At 45.2% G+C, this 22,135-nt stretch overlaps 3 long non-coding RNA genes across 3 annotated transcripts in view; 1 reads left to right on the top strand and 2 right to left on the bottom strand.

Moving 5' to 3' along the window:
• LOC135412873 (uncharacterized) overlaps window positions 1-22,135 on the top strand; it is a 636,102-nt gene that overhangs the window by 420,784 nt on the left and 193,183 nt on the right. The window lies entirely within an intron of this gene.
• LOC135412856 (uncharacterized) lies at window positions 701-20,163 on the bottom strand. The gene is made up of 3 exons (XR_010429987.1): window positions 20,091-20,163; window positions 19,075-19,129; window positions 701-861 (listed from the first exon to the last, which is right to left on the bottom strand). It is a non-coding gene; the product is annotated as an uncharacterized LOC135412856 (long non-coding RNA).
• On the bottom strand, window positions 15,192-16,853 carry LOC135412854 (uncharacterized). Its single transcript, XR_010429985.1, has 3 exons — window positions 16,764-16,853; window positions 15,731-15,782; window positions 15,192-15,408 (listed from the first exon to the last, which is right to left on the bottom strand). It is a non-coding gene; the product is annotated as an uncharacterized LOC135412854 (long non-coding RNA).

Below are 22,135 nucleotides of genomic sequence, written 5' to 3' on the forward strand. Positions count from 1 at the left end.
TGGGTCTCTTCTCTTCAGGAATGTGGCCAAAATGTCACTCAAGCTTTGCCCTCAACAGTCCACAGAGACCATTACCAGCCCTGTTTTTTCACAGGTGGCAGTGCAAGAGGAACAGCAGCTGAACTTCTCACACAATTCTGTTGGATAACAATATCTTGTGGGAGGTACACACCAACAGATGATTCATCTAACATAGGGTAATGTTTATCAGACAGAAAAAAACCCCAAAACAAAACCCAAAGCAGAACCAGAATCGTAGAGGGTATCCTAATTTTACAGTACCATGCTGTACATGTTCCCCTGAGGGATGGGGCACAGCTAGCTTTTCCTTATCTTCTTCCAGCTTCAGAGATCTCATACTTAGTTTGCCACCCTCTGTAGTGGCAGCTGTGGCACCTGCCAGCTCATCAGAGTTCATTCAGATGTCTGAGCAGCCCTGGAGGACCTTTGATACACAGCTCATCTCCCTCATTTTAGTGGAAATTCTCTCTCATTCTCTTTCAAATGAGAGCATGGAATCTCTCTCATTTTAGTGGAAAATGGATCACAGCTCAGTAACAAACCCAAATGGTTGTGAGAAGGCTTGTTGCTTAGGGATGCCGTACTAGGCACTTCCTAAAATCCCATGTTTCCCTTCCTCCCCAGTAAAGGGCCTAGAAACTGGCAAAAGCATATGTTCAGCTGTATGTCAAACCTCTAGAAGCAGTTTCTGTTCTTACCAAGATCAAAAGAAAGCACACGACTTTCTTCGAGGTCTATTGGCTCTGCTGCTGAAGCCTCACCTGCACTAGAAGCCAGCAGCCTGCTTCGTTTCGGAGCTTGTCTGGAATTAACGGCTCCTCCACGGCGCTTTCGCCGATTCTAAGAGAGAACAAAGCCTTAGCATTTGGTGTGGGAGTAATATTAACAGGGCCCTCATTTTTGCAACAGCAGTGGAAGTACACGAGGATACAGAAAACAACTCCACAACGTCTGGAATACACATTGAATGGTGCTCTGGGTCATTCCTACCTGAGCCCATTGCATCAAGGAAAAGACATCACCCCTGATCTCTTACCAGGTGCCTCACCAGGTAAAAGCCTATCCCAGTGGCTTGCAAAGAAGAAGACTAGTTCACAATTCTATCAGGGTGTTGCTCACACTGTAAGCATTTCTGAGCTATTGCTAGCACCCCAAGAGATTCAAAACCTTCAGTATCCCAGAACATGAAGTTACATAAAGTTTTAACAGGCTTCTCCTCCCATGCCCTTGCTAAAAACTCTTGAAATCCTTTCTAGAAGTACCCCAGAAAATATGTTTCAGAAATCAGATTTGCATTGAGTAGTAAAGTACTTACTGTGCTCATGGTGTTTGGTGATCTAAAACCACTGGAAAAGTCAGTGGGACAAACACCACAAAAGGAATTTCAGGGAAGTTACAGCAATCGATCCCTTAGATTCCTTAGGTAGAACAGGCTACAAAGTCCTGATTTCTAGGAATCAGAGAATGATGTTCTTCCAAACCTATCAGAAAAGAAGAGAGGAGATGACCTATCTGGAATGCCTGTTCTCTTAAATAGCCACACATACCCTAAGATTCCCTTTCACGAGTCACCAGTTTCTGCCCAAAGCTAGAGGGGAAATCTATGAGTCTGGTACTTGAGTCCCAGACACCTGCAGCTGGACCTGAAGCCCAGAACAGCCCCACAGCATCAGAAACATTTTCAAAGATCATCTACACTCACCTGTACCGTTAGTTGAGAATTTGTCGTGAAAATTATCAGCAAATCGCCTTCTGTTCCCACCAGGGACAGAGAAGACAGAGGCTCTGCACCTGCTTCCCAGCAGAGTATCCGCCAACTGCCAACTGTCGATGGAGTGTTGGGCTCCTGACCCCTCCGTGCGGACGCCCGCATGGCAACCGTTTGGTAACATTCCATGGTCCGGTAGCCGGTGACCTCTTTGCACCCTCGTGGAGGCCCAGAATGCTTTGGCTTGGAAGGGACCTTGAAGATCATCTGGTTCTAACTGCCCTGCCATGGATAGGGACATCATCCACTAGACCAGGGTGCTCAGGGCCCCATCTAGCCTGGCCTGGAATAGTGCCTTCCAGGGACGGGGCATCCACAGCTTCTCTGGGCAGCCTGCTCCAGTGTCTCGACACCCTCACAGCTCTTCCTAACATCTAATCTAAATCTTCCCTCTTCTGCTTTAAAATCGTTCCCCCTTTTCCTCTCACTCACTGCCCGTGTGAAGAAATCGCTCTCTGCCTTTCCTACAGGCCCCTTCAGCCACTGGAGGGCCGCAGTGAGGCCTCCCCCGGAGCCCGTTCCTCTCCAGGCTGGACATCCCCGGCTGTCCCAGCCTGGCTCCATAGGAGAGGTGCTCTGGCCCTGTGAGCATCTTTGTGCCCGCTGCTTCCTTGCCCTTCGTGCCGGCCCGGCGGGCACATCCCGCTTGTGCCGGGTCAGAGCCGGGCGCAGCCTCCGGGCGAGGCCTCACGAGGGCAGAGCAGAGGGACACGTCCCCCTCCCTCCGCCTCCAGCCCGAGTAACGCTGCAGCCCTTCGGGGGCTAAAGAAACCCCACCAAAACCTCCCCTCCCCCGTGAGAAAATTAAACCCTTTCTTAACCTTCTTCCTCCGTGTTTATTACTCTGTTGTTGAAAAGACTCGTTTTAAATTTAGCCCTAATTCAAAGCAATTAAAAGGACACCAAACTTCCCTCCCCCCCCCCAACTGGTGAAAATCTAACAATTTAGATGCTTATTTCAAGTCTCTAAAGTCTTGAAGTTTTCAAGTGTTCAACTGTTCCTCTGCTGAGCATTTCCCAACAGGGTTAGGAGGAAGTTTGCTGCGCTTCTGGGGACAGCACCTTCCCCCCCAAGGCCCTGCTCTGCTGTGAAAGATGACACAGGAAAAAAAGGGAAATTAAAATTCCATTTTCCTTCTAGCCAGTCTGCCACTGGCCCTGCATTCAAAGGGGTTGGCTGGAGCTCTTGAGAGCGGCAGCAACCCTGTGTCAGCCCTGCTGGATGCGGGATGCTCCTCAGCTTCCGATCCCATGGGCACTCTCGGGTGTGGGGAGGATGGTGGCAATTTATCCAACACTGCGGATAGCATAAGGATATTTTCAGATCATGCTCTATGTGAGGAGGTTCATTTCTTACAAAAATTTCTCTGTTATTACAACTGTTGCTTTTAGGCCAAAATGTTGAGAGTTTAAGGATGGTTGGGGATGACTTCCCCATTTTTCTCAGTCCTGTGCCTGGGAATTGAAGGAAACTCATTTCAGTCATCATATTCACATCCTTCATTCCTCATATTTGTTGCTGGTTGGAGGTACTTAATTATTCATATATTAAATATATATTTGGAATTGCTCTAGCATCTTAACATTTGTATATCAAGCATTAAATCTCCTTTAGGATTTTTTTTCTATCTAAGCCCTTTGGATCCAAGATTTTTGGAAAGCAGGTGTTTAAACTGGATTTACTGGAGTATGAAACATCCCATGTATTAAGGCAGGGACCCTGTCCACTCACACTCCAGGTGCAGCGGAGGTTGGCTGAGTGGAACCAGCACCACTTGTATTTCAGGGTGGGACTGGATGGCATTTAGCAGGAATGTGTTATTAGGGGCAAGAGAGGAGAGAGCACTGAGGAAAAGGAGGGGTAGCTTTTAGTAAGTTGAACATTTGAAGGCTCTCAGGCTTGATCTTCCTCAATGCTGCTAATGATCACAGCAGGGGGCTGAAAACATGTTTATTGTAAGACCCAACACTTTTTAACTAAAGCCACTATTGCAAATACTCATCACTCAGTGGTGGAAGGGAGGGAAATCTCTTGCCCCTTCTCTGTGCATCCTACAAAAGCTGAAAAGGCCACATAGCTGTTCTATCTCCTTCCATGTGGACCAGCTTTAAAGCAAGGCATAAAACCTCTGAAATACCCCTTGCCTTTCCATTTCATGAAGGAAGAAGTTTACATCTATTAACTTCCAAAAATAAAAGGTTAATTATGGTCAACAGTGTAAACTAAGCCCAGATTGAGCTGGTTTCTATATTAATCACCCTGGAAAAACAGCATTGGGATTTTCATGGATGGCTATGGTTTGCCACCCTTTTTTTTTCAGGAGAAAGCAACTCATAAGTGAGAAATGCATGGTTCACTGGCCAGAGGTTTTCAGCTCTGTACTCTCCCAAATCAGGGGTACCCTGGACATCAAAGCAAGGGTCATAAAATAATTGAAGAAGGGTGAATGTAGGATAAGATGTCATATACGGACATAGCCTGCTGCAGAGTGATCACTGATGACAAGAAAATGTACTATGATGTGAGAAAACCCATTTGACACCTCAAGTGGGTTGGTACTGCTTCTCACTCTTTGAGTCACTAATAACGAAAATGATTTTGAGCTGTGGGTAGACAAACAACTGGACTCCACAAGGCAGCAGAGGTCCAGCAACTAGCTCGGTCCTTCAGCCCCACGACCGTGGCTGTGTTTGCCCACAGGGCTCTGCCCATGGGCAAGTTGGTTTTGCTGCCAGGGCGACCCAAGTGAAAGAGGGCTGCATCGTCCTCTTGGGCTGCCAGGGACATATGGTGGGTTATTGATGAGAGGGAGCGTGACACCTGGCTCCCCACACAGCTCAGCACAGGGATAGGATTGCACTCCCCAAAGCAACCCTGCACAGCAGTCCTTCTAAATCCACCATAAGGATGCAGGGAAATAGGCAAGGATTACCAAAAGAAGCCCCGAAAAGATGATAATATTCACTTATAATAATTTTTACTAGTCCCACTGAGAATTGCATTGCAATTCATGTGTCCAATTGTGCCTGTGCTTGACTGTAGCAATGGTTGTGACCTCGGAACACATTTCCCAGTCTCTTAACGGGGAAGTGCTGGTGGATGGTCTATTAGAGAAATACATATTGAGACAGTTTGAATTAAGTAAAAACATTTTTGAAGCCCTTGGTGGGAGGCAGTAGTGAGTGGCTTGTTCTGCAGAAGAAAAACTCAGGTAGGTTTCTTATTGCTGGGACTGATTTGCACCCTTCTCAATGGCACTAAGTGTTTCTCTTGGCAAAGGATAGGGGCTTTGGAGCATCTTCCATCCTCCAAAAATCTGGATGTGCTCAGGGTCCCTCCAGTTGCCCAGGTTTGGCTGTCAGCTTAGCAGGAAGGCTGAGCACTGGGAGGAGGGGTTTGCTGGGATCTGGGTGGTATTTCAGTCCATCTCAGTCCCTGCTCCTTGGCACGGGATGATGGCACTGAGAAACTACAGGAGGTGAGGGGGAAAATCGTTCTTCTTCTATAGCTGTGTTCCTCTTCTTTTGAGAGGTACTGCTTTCAGCTGCTCCCTCAGGCAGTCTGCTTTTGCCCTCTTCTGAAAATACATGGTGTTATAAGGGGGACTTGTGCCTCTCCGGGCTGCCCCCGCTGTCCGTGCACAGCCATGAAAGTATCTGCGCGCTGAGCAGAGCTATTGCTGATGGGCACCACTTGGCCTGCTCTGCACAGTCGGTGTCAAGCTCTGTACCTAAAAACATACAGTTCAAAACTCCTTTTTAAGCTCAGGGCTAAAGGTTGGTGCCCAACACCCTGTTTGTGGTACCTAGCTTGTAAACCTGTAAAAGATGCCTTTTGGACTAATGCTTGCCCCTTCAAATGGTTCCTCAAAGCTCATAATTGGTTTTTAGACCTCTTTTAAGAAGCATTGTAGCAGTTCTTTGCAACTTCGTTGGCCTGAAGCAGTAGCACGATAGTGAAATTGGGCAGGAGGAGATCACAGCTCTGGAAGAGGTAAGAAGGCTTCCTCAAGGGGTTTAATACCCAAAGGCTGAGTTCAGCAGGTTTCCTCAATGACGATGCTGCTTCAGGATACATCACTGGAAAACCTGTGCAGCTGTGTGTGCCTCATGCCTGTCGAATTTCTGCCTGCTGTCGTTCTCCATGCTCCGGTCAGGCTGATTGCTGTCCAGCTCGCTGCTGTCCTGCCCGTGGCTCTTGTCAGACCATTCCACGCTGATGGCATGCTTCTCCAGGGAGCGGCGGGAAGCAGAATCCTCCCGGGAGAACCCTGCTCACTGGCTGTCTGCATCCAGATCGCTCTCATCTCTTCCACAGTGGCATCATACATGACCTGTGTTAGGGAGCAAAACAAGAGCCACTGTCACTCCTGGGAAATTATCTATCAACAAGTGCTTCCCTACTGCACTAAAGCTGCTTAGGCTGAGGGGACACCCAAAGTTTGCATGGTACATCTCTGCCTGGAAACACTAACTTTTATGGAGTTACGTGAACCCTTCACATTATGAGAAATTAACATTTGATCCTGTCCTCAGATTTCATGTGTGTGAGTACATCATTGCAGTGTTGCATATCTTGCAGCAGCAGGCTACACTCTTGCCTTGGCACCATCAACACCCCCTGATTTGGGGTATCCAGACAAGGGAAAATAGATTCCTTCGCTCATGCCTGCTTTCCCCTCACCGATTCTTCTCAAAGCTGACTCCCATAAAACAACATGTCCATCTTCAAGTTCACTACCCATTTCCAAAACCATGGGGACCACTGCTCAGTGCTGTTTACCTTTTTTGCATCTTTGTGGAGTTTGATGGACTTCACCAGTGCGGCCTTTGCCCTCATCCTGTAGGCCACGCTGTCGCCTCTGCCGGCGTTGTCTCCCCGGGTGAAAGGGAATGGGGGGAATGGTACAGTGACTGGAATGTCTGTGGGAAAACCCGTGACAACCTCATTGGATTCATCCGTGTCATTGGAATCATTATCATCATCATCATTGTCATTCACATCTTCATGGCTTTTGCTTGACACATCAGGAAAGTGCTGGAAAACATTTATTACGCATCAGGCAAATGAACACAGATGTGAGATGTGCAGACTAGTATCTGTCCTGCTAGCCCATGGCTTATGCAGTTTTGGGGAGCTATGTGCAGGCATTTCTTTGAATTCACCTCACCCTGCCTAAGGAGGAGATGCTATTTAGGGAGAGATGCTACTGCAAGAACTGCACTTGACTGAGGAAAATTAGTGTTGCTACTCACTGGCTGCCCTGCAGCACTCGACTGACATAGTGTTGTTCAAAACACTTACTGGTTCCACTGGGACTGATTTGTCTCCCTCATCATGAAGACTCTAAACTACGTGCAGTAGCTGGTTCTCAGAGCAAAGAATTGATTTTACATGGGTAGCAGCTTGCAGTGGAGTATAAATCAAATAGCTATATACAAAATTAATACCGTTCACTTACATCACTCCAAAAAATGATGGGAATTGGATTAAAGTGCTCTTCCAACACCAAATATTGTCATCTGATCCACACTAACAAATGTGGGCTGTAGTAGTTGTGCCATGCTATAGTCCTTTTCTCTTTTTAACTGGCAACTAACACATTTTTCATTAAGACAAAAGGTTTGCAGTGCTGGTGCAGAGATAGAAGTAGTAAAAGTCCTCAACCAGGACACCAGACACAGGAAAAAGTCTATGAAACTGGCTCCTAACAGCCAGGTGAGGACATGCCCTGCAAGCATCTATAATCATAAAACAAGTACCAGAAAATATGTATTAGAGGAAACAAAAAAAAAATCAAAAAGTATTTATTAAAGATAATGAATAGAAAGACAAAAGGAGCTTACATATTTTTCTTCGGAGCTGGCAGAAATGGCCTACTGCTTGGATTTACTGACCTTGAAGGGAGAAAAGGAAAAAGCATTTATCAGTATTTCTCACTAAGATGCAAAGAAAATAATACAAGTGATTGGTGATCCACATTTGTGATTTACTCACTGGCCATGCAGCGGTGATGCTGATAAGGCATAAACACAGAACTGCCACCTTCATTGTGATGTTTTACCTAGAAAATATTTTGGAACAGTGAGTCAACAAAGTAAAGTACCACAAAAATGCCATAGGTTTTTCCTTTTTCCCAGTGTACTTCACTGTGCTGAGAACAGCTCCCTGCTATGGATCCAACCTGCACATACTAATTTTTGTCTTCTGTCCTCCATCACCACCACACACCCAGCTGGTTTGTCATGACTTAGCTACTCAAAAGCTGCAATAATTTTTAAGAGGCTCTGAGAAGAGCTGAGCAGTTGGTGAGAGTGGCCCCATTGAGAAGGTGAACTGAATCCTGTCACCTAATGACTTGCACAGACAAAGGAAAAGCTTTATGATAGCCAAAGTGTTATCAATATCAGCTTTGGTTTATCTTCATTCATTTAACGTATTTTTTTTGAGAAGAGACAGCATAAAGCCAACTCAGTTTGGATTCTCTTGTCAGTTATTTTAAAACTAGTTTTCAGGGTTATTAACTTCAGTTTCTGAGTAAAGTCAGTTTATAGGAAAATAAACTGCTTTTATTGATAGACCTTCATTTCCCCCTCCAGAAGTTTGAACAAAATAACCTGTGTTTCCAAACAAGAGATAACGTGAAATATCTGCTTACATTGCAGTTTTAGTGTCCCATCCATTCAGGATTGTGCAGCACAAACTGTGAGCCTGCCAGAAAAAACAAGGACACTGCCAGGCAGTGGTTGCATGAGGGAGAAAGCTTTCTGTGTTCAAGCACCAGCTTTGAGTTTGCAGCACATGATTCAGTGGCAGAGTTTTCAATAACCTCCTCCTGACATCTATAAGCACACAGGTTTAAAATTGTCATTATGTATAATGCCTTGCATTGCTAAAGCAACCTTGCTCCTATAAAAACACACCTTTTTCACAGAGCAACATCAAATGTCCCTGCCCAGTGAAGCAATTTTCAAAGATCTCCTGCTCAGTGTTTGCTTGACTAAAGCTGCAGACAGATTAGCACATGTCAGGTAGTAAAAGCAAAAACATTACCTTTTCTGGTGCTGGAGGAGTCAGCTGCAGCAAGAGCACTCCTAGTGATCCCAGCAGCAGCTCCAGCCAGTTGGCTCCCAGAAGCTCTGTCTTTCTGCCCTTGTCCCCTGACTGCCTGACATCTGTGACCTTCGGGAATTTAAACCCTGTCCCAAGCACAGCCACCAATCCCCATGTGGCGGAAAAAGATGAGGTCATGAGGCTCCTGGCCGCCGTCCTGCCCATGTTCTCCTACACTTCCTCTTTGGCTTTGTGGCTTTGGAAGCAAACAAAAACCTACTCTATGGTTAAAACATTACTTATGGGCGAGATCATTAACCAGCAGGTCTGTTGTATGCCCAGCAGTTGGTATCATGTAGGAGGGCTTCGGGGCACATCTGTCCTCCTTTTGTGAAAAGGCAAAGCCCAGTTTCCCAGAAACCTTTTGTGCCCTGATCTGTAGGGAGTAGGAATCTGTAATGTGAGCAGGAAGAAAGAAATCTGAACATAAAATTAACCAAAAAGGCGTTAATGCTTCCACAAAGTTGTAGATTTGCTCTCCAGGGCATACGTGGTGCAATGGGAATTGCAAATATGAGGCAGAATATGGCCTTTTGTGTTTTTTGGTCTGACCTGGGGAAAAAAAAGTTAATAAAATTAGTTGTCTCAGTAGGCATTCTACATCCAGAAACTTGTTTGTAAAGATATAGAAGAGCCAGCGATAGTTGAATTAAAAAAGATTTGATTTTGAGAAATTCTTACTTCTGTTCATTTGTGTCCCTTCTTGCTCCTTTCTTAGATGGTTTGGTCAACCTAAAAAAAAAAGAAAAAAGGAGGGGAGAAAGCAGCTGTAGCTCCAGTTTGAGAAGTGCCATGATTAGCATTGGAAATCAAGGGATTGATTTCCTCATGGTATGAAATTCTGTGTCTGCTATGGAGCAGGGCATTGGCCCTGTTGATGGGTGACATATATTCTGGCAGTGCCTCGCTTGGACAGCCATAGCTTTGGGCAGACTCTGCATCAGCCGGGATGTGCTGTAAGGCTCTGAGACCCTCTTCCATTTGGTGTTTCCTTAAAATGGCAATGAGGTGTCATTCAAACACAGGGAAACATCCCAAACATCCCTTTCAGAAGGCAGAATATTTATAACTGTTTCAAAGCAGTTCTCTTTCTCCTCATCTCTGATACCCAGCTAATGTTTGCTGTGTCCTTAGTCAAGCAGACAATAGACACCTTGTTGTAAGAGGCCCATGTTACCAGTTATCCTGTGCTTCTTAACACTGTGGCATGTTTAGAAACATGGTGAGAAACATCCCCAAGTTAGCTCAGCACCTGCCCACCACATGATCACACAGACCTAGCTAATTATATTTTGGAGCTGAGATCAGCAACAGCTGGAAGTTCAACTTAGTTTACTTCATAGAGTCTTCTAATATCCTAGAAGGAGAATTGGATAAAAAGATAGTATATGGTACATCATTAGTAGTTCTGCATGTAAGGATCCACCTGAATGAGGACTACCCTGGCTTTTATTTTTGGAGCTATGTGACCAGATACTAACTGAGGAAAGAGTTTTCAACCAAAAGAAGCCTTCTTGCAGCACTTCTTGCAGCAGCATTCCCTGGTCCCTGCCAGACAATCATGACATGCTTTTGTTAGATTTCTATATATGCTCTTTTCTGTAAATTTAAAGAGGACCTTCCCTTCCAGTAAATTATAGTTTTCTTTTGGCTTTCAGGCCAGTCTGCAGCTCATGTTTTCATGCAGTCTGAGTTGCTTGTGTTTGGCTTTTCTGAGACGCTGACTGTGGAGAAGGTTTAGCAGTTTAATGGTTGAGTCACTGGTACAAAAAACAAACCTAGAGATTTCTGGTCCAGAACCCCAAAACAACACACTATGGAGAAACAGCCCAGCTGGAGCCAAGTATACGTGCTATCGCATTACACACCCCCGGTGTTTATTTACAAAGCAAGCCAAGTCCCACTGCCATCCCTCCTTAAACATGTACTTTTCATGCCCAGAAATTGTCCCTGGATCACGTCTCTGACGGGAGGAGGGTGTAAAGCAAGCCATGTGTGCAGGACCTGCAGTCAGCAGGTTTCTCCAGCATATCTTCCAAGAGGTGAAACGCAGGTGTGAAGGGCTTGACCACAGCTGCTGTGGGCCCTGAGATACTTGAGACAGCGGTGGGTTTTCAGCACCTCTGTCACAGGCAGAGTGGGAGCTTCTGACAAAGTTTATTAGAGAAAGTATATTATTAGAGAAGCCCTCCCATTGAGTTACGAGGTGGGGAAAGAACCCCATTGCTTTCTAAACTCCTTCTCGGAGAGGAGCCTACATGCGCCTGGATCCAGTCTTAGCCCTAGACTTTTCAGTGGTTTATATTGACCTTTATACAGCTTTGTCCTGCAGGATTAAGGATGGCAAACCAAATATATTTATACAAATAAAAGGAATGATTTATTGAAATGGGTTACAGTAATGATAAGGATAGAAAAAAAGGAGTTTTGTCAGAATTACTTACCACACAACATGGATGGATAGCTTTAACTATTAGTATAGCGAACTTTTTTTCAAGGAATATTGAAGTAATTGTAATAAAACAATTGAAGTAATTATATTAAAGCTAGCAAAACAATTACTAAGTAGAGGTTGGTGTTACTCACTCATAGCAATGACCAGGGGCAAATCTCTTTTGCTCAGTCTCGAGGACTAACCTTGAGGGGTGTTCCCACTCCAGGGAGAAATCTCCACACACATTCAGAGAAGGGGTTTGTTAGGAGACCCTACTGTTAAAAAGTCTGGGCTTTTATAGTATAGAGTGATTGACTGTCAGTCATATGTAATTTTTTTAGACTATGTGTTGTCACCTTACTCAGCAAAATATGTTTTGTTGCTGACAAAGGTGTTAGCAACTCTCTAGTTTCTTCTGCTTCACACTCCTGACTCTCAGTTTTGTATCAGGGCCTGCACATCCTTGCTGCTCCCAGCCTCAGTCAGGGAGCCTCTGTCTTGCATGTCCTTGTGGTGGGGTCTGATAGTTTGCTCAAGCTGCTCTCAGCACTCTTCAACACTAAAACCAGCAGACCTTCCTCAATTGAGCTTATCAATGATCAGGTGACTCTCTTTGCTGAGGTCGTCACTGATAAACTTGTAAGACAAATTTTGAGCTGCTGTATTTCCTCTTAGACAGAGCGTGCTGGCAGGTGAAAGTCCTTAATTTTCTAAAAACACTTCTGTGTCCTCTAAGAGGGGAAACAGCATGAACATTAATAACCATTTCCCAAAACCCCACCGACGTTGATTTGCACTGTTTGTGCAAGGGGTCGAAGCCCTCTAACCTACGGCTCCAGGGCAGCAGGTTACAGCACCTGGAAAACACAGCCCTGCCTTTCTCCTTGTGGCTTTGCTGACAACAGTCTGTTTTGACAGAGCAGGACTGGGTCAGGTGTGATGCTTTGCCCACATGCTCAGCTTTCTATCTCTACACAGGTCTTAAACCCAAAGTATAAGGAGGAGAAATCCTGACACTGCAAAAGTCAGCGGGGTTGCTGCGTCCTTGGGGCGCACAGGAAACCAAGGGAAATTGTAACTGCTGGTCATCTTTTTAGAGGCTAATATTGGGATAATGTTAACTTCTCCCCTTTAATTTTTATTTTTTGATTGTTCACCACTGCATGGTGTTTGTGGCTTATCAGAAACTATTTGCTAGCAGCTGCCTTACCGGAAATATTTGGCAGACAAACTTGTTGCATCACCCTCCAAAACTGCCTCTCGCCCCCTCTGAGCATCACTGCCCCATCAACTGCTACCATGCCATTTGCATTCATCTCTCATATTAATCAAAACTGGTCTGTGTTTAGCTAAGCTGACCTGCAACTTCCAGCACTTCATAGCCAAGTGCCAGAGAAATACTGAAAACTTCTGGAGCAAATCCTCCCTCTCTTTGGAGGCAGCTAATAGAAGTGGTCTCTGACAATCTCTGTGCACTTGCATGGGAAAAACAGGTCCCTGTCAGCATCTAAAAATGATGACCCCAAGCCTCTGACAGGTGAGCCTACAGCATGCCAGGTCTGGGCTCTCAATCATGTGAATTTTCTTATGTCTGTTGTGTTAAGCAATACTATGAAACTACACAAAACATCCGACACAGAACTAAGAAAATTAGCCCCAGTCACTTCATGTGCATAAAAAGGCTACTGGGGCATGAGATAATCCTGGGCTGGTTTAGCTGGAAATCTGGAACTGCTTTCCCTGCTAAAATGAGCCTGGAGACAAAAAGGTGCTGAGGGGAGAATATAGGTCCCACACCACATTTATAAATCTACTGCCATGCAGATAATCTTCCCCAAAACAACTGGGCTTGACAAAAATGTTGCATCCATCCATTTTATCACAGCTACCTCATAACACATGTGAAATGAGCTAGGTTACAACTATTTGTATTGACAATAACATGCCAACCTAAACCATAATACTCTCAGCTTTTGCTCTCCTTTCTTAAGGCAGTTTGGGGTCTTGACTCCAACCCACTGATTCTTGGTGGGGCTTTGGGGGGCTTTTTCCTTATGTCATTTCACCTGGGGAAATGCTCTGTGGAGTGGCTCTTAACCTGTATTTCACACCACAGCTGTCTCATGGGTGTGCTTTTGGGGTTTATTTTTGGTTGGTTTGGTTTGGGGAGGGTTGTTGTTTGTTTGTTTGCTTTCTGTTTGGGTTTTTTTTTCTAGACTGTTGGCTGGACTTTCGCTTGAAAAGGAAAATTTTTTTGCTATCTTGTGAAAACAGGATGGTTACTGAGAAGGTAATATATGCAATTTCTCAGCCTGGACACATGTTCTGTCTTGGTTGCCAGCCCCCACCTGTGTAGGTGACTCCTGCTCATATCAACTTGACGTTTGGTTTAACAGGTTTGGCAAAGACCCGTTGGCTGCTGATGGAGCAGGTGTAAAACAAGCAAACAACAATCAAAGCAGAGGTTTGAATTGAACTTGTGTGAGATTTGTTGGAAGAAGTAAAAGTACATCTTTCCAAATATGCAACCTATCAAATCCATAAAATGCAATAGAGGACTAAAGAATTCCTATCCTAAAATACCTATGAAAAAGTTCCTTTACAGAAGGAAGCAGTGCTTTTCAGATATGACAACTTGCAGCAAACTTTTATCTTTTAATCCAAATAGACCCGAAATGTCAGTGTAACAATGCAACTGTCTTTATTTTTGATTTCCTCTCCAAGCAGCAAGGAATTTGGCATTCTGATTGCAAATGCCCTTAAGTCAACCCTTAGTGTGCCACATCCAGTGGTGGTTGGGTAGGTAATGGCACCTGAAGTCCGTGACAGTTTCTTTTTCCCTGAGGTTTCCATCCCCAGGATCTGAAAACTCCACTGATGAAATTGAATTTTTCAAGGGGAAATGCAGGATGAGCCCTTGTGGAAGACTCACATGCAGGGTAGGATGTTTCAGCAGCGACAGCCCCTGAGCTGTGAAGTGCCACGGCCAGCTGGCAGATGGAGATGTTTGCAAGCACTGAAACCAGAGCTTGGGAAGTGTAGGTCTTGCTTAGGCCTGCAGGCAGTTAGAGAAACAACTTGTGTGCTCAGTAGGACGCTTTCTCCCAAAATCTGGACAGGTACATGCTGTCAGCACTGGCTGGCGATGTCCACTGTATCTCCCTGTCACTGATGGGGACACTTGCTGCCAGACCACGTCAGCAGCCAGGGTCTAGGAGCTGCTGCTGGCTCCTTGTTCTGCAGACAAGTCGGTTTTAGAGTGGGAAAGGTAAATGATGATGGTGATGATGATGGTGAGGGTAGTGATCATGGTGGTGATGCGCTCCCCAGCGGTTGCTTTATGTCTTTACCTCACAGGTAAAGACGTATTTTGCAGGCTAAATGTTGAACACAGCAGTTTACACAGCTATATTCTCAAAGAAAATATTTTTCTTTGGACGTGTGCACAATCTGCTGCTCTTTCAATCCTCAAAGTATTGAAATCAGGACATTTTCACCAAAACATTCAGCTGAGTCTTTCCTGAGAAACAGAAGCCCTCACACCCCAAGCACTGCCCCTTTCCTTTTACCATACAACACACACTGCCCCAAGAACGACAAAGCTTATGCCTTTAGCATTTTTCCCCCAAAATCAAAAACTACAGGGTGATGAAAAGAATGAGTGCTTCTGACTGATCAAACCAAGAAGTTTATTGCCACCTGTTAAAAGAAGTCTCTGTCTACCAGCAGAGTCCAACATAGATAAGCAGACAGACTTGACTCTATTTAAACAAATTAATAGTTTATTTATAGTTAAACTCAGGAAAAATGGAACTGTATACAACAAGAACTATGTACATGAAGAAAAAAGTCTTTCTGCCACCTACCCCCGAAAATCCATCTGACTGGGGGGGATACTTCTGTCCTGAGAAACAGAAATACTCAGAAATAAACGGGATGATAGTCTCTGGGAGGGAGTTCTGTTCTGCAGGTTGGGCAAGCCCTGGAATTCTCAAGGGCAACAGCGATGCACCGACTGCAGAAGAGATGGCCACACTGGGTTGACACAACCTGTCGGACACTTCGTATAATCTGGAAGAAAGGAAACCACAACGTGTTGGGAGGAAAGGATTTGAGTTTGCTGCTCTACTGGCACCAGGAAAATAGGACTTGGAATATCTGGAATCAGTCCATGACTAGAATAAGGAACCCCCAGATCTGCCAGGGCCATCTTGGCAAGGGTTTCTCCTTCTACGTGCACCGCCAAGAAGTGACTTGTGGAACTTCACAGCAAGGTCTGTGCTTCAAGCCAGCTGCCCATAGCACCCCACATTAGTCAGCTGAGTTGCACAGCTCCCCCTCTGCCCCGTTACCCCTCCCACAAAGCTGAAAGGATGACAACGGGGATCCTTACCTGTGAAAAAAAATCCATGCAGATCGGGCACCTTACAGCTCGTTGCCATTCCCTAGAGAGAGCAGACCCAGAATTAATACCACTGGGCATCGAGGGTTACTCATCTGTAAAATGTCACATAATTATCTGACTGCACTGAGGAGCCACGATGCATTTCTTTGGAAGAACCCTGTATGTCTTTAACTCTCTCAGTTTGCTGCATGTAATGAAGAGTTCAGATCTCCCTGTCCTAAAGGAGACAGTGTCTTGGTTTTCACTGGGAGAAAGATGAAGTCAGCCACCCTGCTCTAGGATTTGAAGTAAGAGCAGTCTCTAGCACTGGGAAGTCTATATATGGCAGCATTTATCTCCAACGGGTCATCAATAACAGCTTTGCAACCAAAGCATCAAGCTGTCCTCTGGAAAGTATTCATTCTAGAATGGAATGAGGTCTGACACTACAGAGTAACACTGCAGATGGCTCTGGCAAGCTCCAGCCTCAGGAAGAACCCTCTGGTCAATGTTCTGCAGCTCTGAGCTCTTCCAGCCTTACCTACTGAGAGCAGGAAGGCACGCTCTGTAACAGAGAAGCTTGAGACCGAAGGAAAAAATATTCTTTTTTTATTTTAAGTTCTCTCTTATGTTGCCTTTCAGTAATCCAAAAGGCTCAAAGCATACCAGCTTTATTAAGACTTGCACAGAATTGGCCTGGCTGCTGCCTGCCAGTCTTGTGATGCCAAACCATCCACACTACTGAAAATATTTCCAGATCCAAGATCACTACTAGAGCCTAACATGAAAAGTAAATGCAACATCTTATGAGCAAGGGCCTGTGACTAATCACCCTTTCTTGCCATACCCCCAAACTCGTCTTTAAGGTTCTATGCAAAGTTGCCCATCTGCCTTGGGCTGCCTTTTTCTCCCCAAGTGCAAACATTATCCTTTCATCATCATGCAGCACAGGATGCAATCCTCATTGGAAGAGGGAAACAAGTAAAGTGAAGGCTTCAAAGAAGCAAAAATCACTCTTTGGTAGGTCACGAGGCGTACGTACTCTGAAATTGCAGGTTCCTCGTCCAATGATCTCCGTACTTCAGGCGCTACATCAGCCGGTGCATACTCTGTGTCAGCCACTGCATACTCTATGTCAATCACTTCAGACTCTGCATCAGTCACTTCAGACTCTGCATCAGCCACTTCAGACTCTGCATCAGCCACTTCAGATTCTACGTCAGTCTCTTCAGATTCCACATCAGTCACTTCAGATTCCACATCAGTCACTTCAGACTCTACGTCAGTCACTTCAGATTCCACATCAGTCACATCATCTGCTGTTTCATATTCATCATAACTGCGCAGTACAGGGCTGTCCAACAGTTGCTGGTTTCTTGGTGTAAGATTTCTCCTTTGTTGTTCATACCCTGTAAGTTAATTTTGGTAAGTCAGATCTATCATTTACTCTCTCTTTTTCCCTGGAACTATCCTTCAAACGCGTTATTGTAAATAGTTTGTAATGGGTCCTATTTGAAATGGACACTATTCAGCTGGGTTACAAGCAATCTCACACAAAGTAGTTTCCTAAATATTAAGGCTGAACCCTTCCACACATTGAGACTATTCTGCTACAGAAACAAAACATTTGCTATAATCACCCTACAAACAGTTAAAACGTGACCTGAGAGATTCTCAGTGTCCACTGAGATACACTACCTGTGAATAAATATGCCCTATAAAGGGAAGGTCTCTCACACTGTTCTTACTAATACGGTCTGCTGTGATCCTATGGTAAGGAATGGCAACAATTGCTGTGTGATAGGGGAGAGAGGACTGCAGTCAAGTTCCCAAGGAGCATGGTGACATAGCACATACACAAGAAAAAGGCTTGGCAAAACACAGAGTGCTTTGTTCCAAAAGTTTCAGAAGGGATGGAATAAATGCTTAAATCTAAAACTGTACATTCTGGAGCTGCTGTGCTTCCTTGTTGCTGTATGATGCTAAACTGTTGCCCTCTTTTTGTCTGTGTTCAATGAAACCTCCCCACTCAAAGGCACTTTCTATCAAACGAGTCTTATTGAGAACAGTCCTTGGAAATTATAAAAACACTTGAAGCAGTGTCTCCCTAGAAATTGCCATCATCTCCCTCCTCAGTTAAGGTAACTTGAAAATGGAGTTTTATCACCCAAGTTCAAACCCAAGTTCAAAGGAGATCAATTTTTAGTGGCCTAGTCTGTAACATCTGAAGGATCAAGACCTGCTGTTCACTTTTTAATTCTCAGAAACCGCATGCAACAATGATCTCTGCAACTCCAGTGTCCATGTAACAATAATCCAGCACTAATCAATTAAAATTACAGAAAATGTCACCAAATTAAAGTTCTTTCCTGCAAGAGCATTCAGCTACAACTTCTGTTGCAGGGATATTCCACTGTGTCTGATAGCAGCTAGCAGACACAGATGGGATCCATTCCCTAAGACATTGGCCAGAGGCTTTAGCACTGTCCTTTGCCTTCTGCTAAATGCAGTTTCAATCCCTGGTACTAGAGACTGTTGGAAAAGACAAATAAAAAATAATGATTACACTTAGGATAATTCCATTGGAAAAAGTCAACTCACCTTCAAGAAGCTTCACCAATGCATATGGGAAGGGAGAGAAAAGAAAATACAATTAGAATCTGGTGTGCATGCCTGGTGTTCCATACTAACACCAGCTCAGTGAAGAAGATACAAGAGAACAGGCAAAGAATAGTAGGCTATAGACTTCTTATTTTGGTTAAGAACATTCAAAGTAATAGTCAGTTAGCTGTTGCCCTGAAAACAAGCAAGAGGGTGCTGCGAGTTCTGCTCCCACTGATGGAACAGGGTAAAATCAGAGACAGCTTAATAACATCTGAACGCCCTTCTGCCACCTCCTCTGTTTCACATCTCTAACAGGATTTGACCCAGAGGTGTAACTTTCCCTCTTTCTCCCCCAAATGGGAAAATTCAGCAGTGATAGCCATAAACAATCCATGTGAGATGAACGGCTGCTGAAGAAAGGAAACCACAAGAGGGGTTTGGAGTAAAGAATTCAACTTTGATGCTGCACTGGCACCAGGCTAATAGGACTTGGAGTATCTACAATCAGTCAGTATCTGCCAGAATAATAAGGAACCCACTGATGTGCCATCTTGGCAAGGGTTCCTCCCTGTGTGTACACCCCTGAGAAGTGACTTGGAGGGACGTGCTAGTTGGAGCTGCAAAGCAAGGTCTGTGCTCAAGCCAGCTGCCTGTAGCATCCCACATCAGCCAGCTGAGCTGTGCAGATCCCCCTCTGTCCTCTTTGCCCTCCCATAAAGCTGAAAGGATAACAGCATGTGGATCCTTACCTGTGAGTTCTCCTCTCTCCAAATTGGAGAGGTAACAGGACCAGCTGGCCATGTTCTAGATGAACAGAACCAGAAAGAACAACAGCCATTAATTTCACTGTGCATGGAGGGTTACCAACACATAAAGTGTCAGAAATTAAAACATCCTTTAGTCGGACCTAGCAACATCCCAGCCCAGCAACACAACCATTTCAAGACCTTTTATGTACTTCAAGCAATTCAGTGTGTCTCAAGCCACAGTGTAAGATCCATTTGTTAATGACTCCACGAACAGAGAAGAAAGGTTTCTGCTGGATTTTGCAGCAGATTTTGTGGGCAACAACCTCTTTCAACCCTATGTCAGAAATCAGACTGTAGAAAGACACTTCATCTGTCACATACCCATCATTATCTCTTGGTTCCTCTTCATCATCACTTGTCAGTAGCACAACTGAATTATCTGCTGCACTGGAAACAAGTGGGTTTCCAGCTGGGTGCTGCTGGTTCTGCTCCCACTGCTGCAACGGGGTCGAAATGGAGGCAGCTTAGAACTACCTGTAGCCCCTCCTCCCTGCTCCCCTCTTTCAGTTCCCCAATTGGATTGAGGCTGGAGGTGTTTCTATCCCTCTTTCTGCCCTAACCAGTCAAATTCAAGGGTGATATCCGTAACTACTCGTATGACATGAACAGCTGCTGAAGAAAGGAAGCCACAGGAGGGGTTGCAGTAAAGAATTCAAGCCTGGCTGCTGTGTTGGTGCCAGGCAAATAGATCTTAGATGTCTGCATTCAGTCCATTACTGCTATAATATCGGGAACCCACAGATCTCCCAGTGCCATCTTGGCGAGGGATCCCCCTCCACAGGCACCCCTGAGAAGTGACTTGGAGGGATGTGCTACTTGGAGCTTCAAAGCAAGGGCTGTGCTTCAAGCCAGCTGCCTCTAGCATACCATGTTAGCCAAATGAGTTATGCAGCTCCTGCCCTGCTCCATTCCCCCTCCCACAGAAAATGAAAAGGTGGCAACATGTGGATTCTTACCCCTAGGAAGCAATCCTGGTACAGCACATTTGTAAGGGTAGCACTGGGTCTTGTGGTAGAGAGAAGAGAGCAAGAAAAAAATTCAGCTGTTAATTGCACCACTCAGCAGGGGTTAGTGATACATAAATTGTCAGAAATCAAAACATCCCTTCTTCTGATCTAGCTACAACCCAGCCCAGCAACACAATCATTCCAAGAACTTTTATGTACTGCAAGCATTTCAGTGTATCTCAAGCCACAGTGTAAGATCCATTCCTTTATGACTTCATGAAGAGAGAAGAAAGATTTCTTCTGGGGTTTACTGGATTTTTTTGGGTTTTTTAGTTAGTTCTCTTCCAGACAGGCCACTACATCCCAGGTCTGGAGTTTTGCACAGAATCAAGCAGAACTCAAAGCCTTGGCAAAAACCTCTTTCCACCCTATGTCACAAATTGGACTTTTAGAAAGTTACTTGATCTGTCACATACCCATCATTATCTCTTGGTTCCTCTTCATCCTCATTCACCAGTGGCACAACTGAATTGTCTGCTGCACTGGGAACAAGTGGGTGCTCCTGGTTCTGCTCCCACTGATGGAACGAGGTACAAACAAAGGCAGTTTAGGAACCATCTGAAGCCCCTCCTCCCTGCTCCCCTCTTTCAGATCCCTAATTGGATGTAGGCTGCAGCCAAATCTTTTCCTTTTTCTGCCCCAAAGAGGCAAATTCAGCAGTGATAGCCATAAACAATCCATGTGAGATGAACGGCTGCTGAAGAAAGGAAACCACAAGAGGGGTTTGGAGTAAAGAATTCAACTTTGATGCTGCACTGGCACCAGGCTAATAGGACTTGGAGTATCTGCAATCAGTCAGTATCTGCCAGAATAATAAGGAACCCACAGATGTGCCATCTTGGCAAGGGTTCCTCCCTGTGTGTACACCCCTGAGAAGTGACTTGGAGGGACGTGCTAGTTGGAGCTGCAAAGCAAGGTCTGTGCTCAAGCCAGCTGCCCGTAGCATCCCACATCAGCCAGCTGAGCTGTGCAGATCCCCCTCTGTCCTCTTTGCCCTCCCATAAAGCTGAAAGGATAACAGCATGTGGATCCTTACCTCTGAGGAGTCATCTCTCCAAATTGGAGAGGTAACAGTAGCTGCTGGCCGTGTGCTAGAAGAACCAGAAAGAACACACAGCCATTAATTTCACTGTGCATGGAGGGTTACCAACACATAAAGTGTCAGAAATTAAAACATCCCCTTCTCTGATCTAGCAACATCCCAGCCCAGCAACACAATCATTTGAAGGGTTTTTATGTACTTCAAGCATTTCAGTGTGTCTCAAGCCACAGTGTAAGATCCTTTTGTTAATGACTCCACGAACAGAGAAGAAAGGTTTCTGCTGGATTTTGCAGCAGATTTTGTGGGCAACAACCTCTTTCAACCCTATGTCAGAAATCAGACTGTAGAAAGACACTTCATCTGTCACATACCCATCATTATCTCTTGGTTCCTCTTCATCATCACTTGTCAGTAGCACAACTGAATTATCTGCTGCACTGGAAACAAGTGGGTTTCCAGCTGGGTGCTGCTGGTTCTGCTCCCACTGCTGCAACGGGGTCGAAATGGAGGCAGCTTAGAACTACCTGTAGCCCCTCCTCCCTGCTCCCCTCTTTCAGTTCCCCAATTGGATTGAGGCTGGAGGTGTTTCTATCCCTCTTTCTGCCCTAACCAGTCAAATTCAAGGGTGATATCCGTAACTACTCGTATGACATGAACAGCTGCTGAAGAAAGGAAGCCACAGGAGGGGTTGCAGTAAAGAATTCAAGCCTGGCTGCTGTGTTGGTGCCAGGCAAATAGATCTTAGATGTCTGCATTCAGTCCATTACTGCTATAATATCGGGAACCCACAGATCTCCCAGTGCCATCTTGGCGAGGGATCCCCCTCTACAGGCACCCCTGAGAAGTGACTTGGAGGGATGTGCTACTTGGAGCTTCAAAGCAAGGGCTGTGCTTCAAGCCAGCTGCCTCTAGCATGCCATGTTAGCCAAATGAGTTATGCAGCTCCTGCCCT

Source organism: Pseudopipra pipra, chromosome 4, assembly GCF_036250125.1.
Source record: "Pseudopipra pipra isolate bDixPip1 chromosome 4, bDixPip1.hap1, whole genome shotgun sequence".
Taxonomy (NCBI): domain Eukaryota; kingdom Metazoa; phylum Chordata; class Aves; order Passeriformes; family Pipridae; genus Pseudopipra; species Pseudopipra pipra.